General features: G+C 61.6%; 1 long non-coding RNA gene across 1 annotated transcript; it reads left to right on the top strand.

The window, feature by feature from the left end:
- LOC113942636 lies at nucleotides 1-852 on the top strand. Its single transcript, XR_003525983.1, has 4 exons — nucleotides 1-31; nucleotides 116-223; nucleotides 512-621; nucleotides 716-852. It is a non-coding gene; the product is annotated as an uncharacterized LOC113942636 (long non-coding RNA).
- Nucleotides 853-1,129: the final 277 nt, after the last annotated feature.

Genomic DNA, 1,129 nt, shown 5'->3' with positions numbered 1-1,129 from the left:
CCCCGCTGCTCCTTCACCTTCCACTGCGCTGGTCAGTGAGGGGGGGGCTCCCCTGGGACCCCCCAAACCCCCCCCCGATCTGAGGTTTGATGTTTTTCCCCCCCAACATTCCCAGATTTCGAGGGTCGCTCCGTCCGCAGCTCCATCGAGTTCAACCGGCTCGAGCCCCGGGCGGGGAGGGGGGGGGGGCTCTGCTGCTCCCCCCGGCACCGAGGGGCCCATGGTGAGGGCAGGGAACCCCCCACCCCAAAAAAAAAAACCCCTGGGGAGGGGAAAAACCCAGTGGGAGGGACCCCCACCCCAAAAAAACCCAGTGGGAGGGACCCCCACCCCAAAAAAAAAACCCGCTGGGGAGGGGAAAAACCTGCTGGGAGGGGCAAAAAAACCACTGGGAGGGACCCCCACCCCAAAAAAACCACTGGGGGTCTCCCCCCCTTTTTGGGATGGGTTTAACCCCCTCCTCCGACCCCGGGGGGGAATTTGACCCTAATTTTGGGGCCGGGGGGGGCAGGTGGAGCGGAAATGCCCCCGCTGTGGGCACGAGGGGATGTCCTACCACACCCGGCAGATGCGCTCGGCCGACGAGGGGCAGAGCGTCTTCTACACCTGCCCCCGCTGCAGGTGAGACCCCCCCCAAATGAATAACCCCCCCCGGGGTGTGGGGACACCCCCCAGACCCCCCCCTATAACCCCCTTGTCCCCCCTCTGCCCACAGGTTGCAGGAGAAGGAGGATTCCTAAAAGAATTCCTAAAAGAATTCCTAAAAAAAAGGGGTTTGGGGGACAATAAAAGCCCCCCCGGGGGGTATTTTGGCAATTAAAGCCCCCCCCTCCATGAGGGGTGTTTTTGGGATTTGGTCGTGGGGGTTTTTGTGTTGGTTTTTGGGATCCCCCTCCCCTCAAATTTGCCCCCCCCGGGTTTGTATTTACATTATTTGCCCCCCTTTGTCATTTTTTGCCCCCCATTGGTCCTCGAATTGCCCCCCCAAAGTTGCCCCCAAACCTCTGAACTGCCCCCGAAATTGCCCCCCCAGCCCCATCTGAACCCGCAAAACTGCCCCTAAACCTCCGAACTGGCCCCGAAATTGCCCCCCAGCCCCACCTGACCCCCCCAAAACTGCCCCCAAGCC

This window comes from Corapipo altera, unplaced genomic scaffold (assembly GCF_003945725.1).
Source record: "Corapipo altera isolate COAL_440 unplaced genomic scaffold, ASM394572v1 56945, whole genome shotgun sequence".
Classification (NCBI taxonomy): Eukaryota; Metazoa; Chordata; class Aves; order Passeriformes; family Pipridae; genus Corapipo; species Corapipo altera.
Note: the sequence above shows the minus strand (reverse complement) of the source record. Positions and strands in the feature narration are given on the sequence as shown.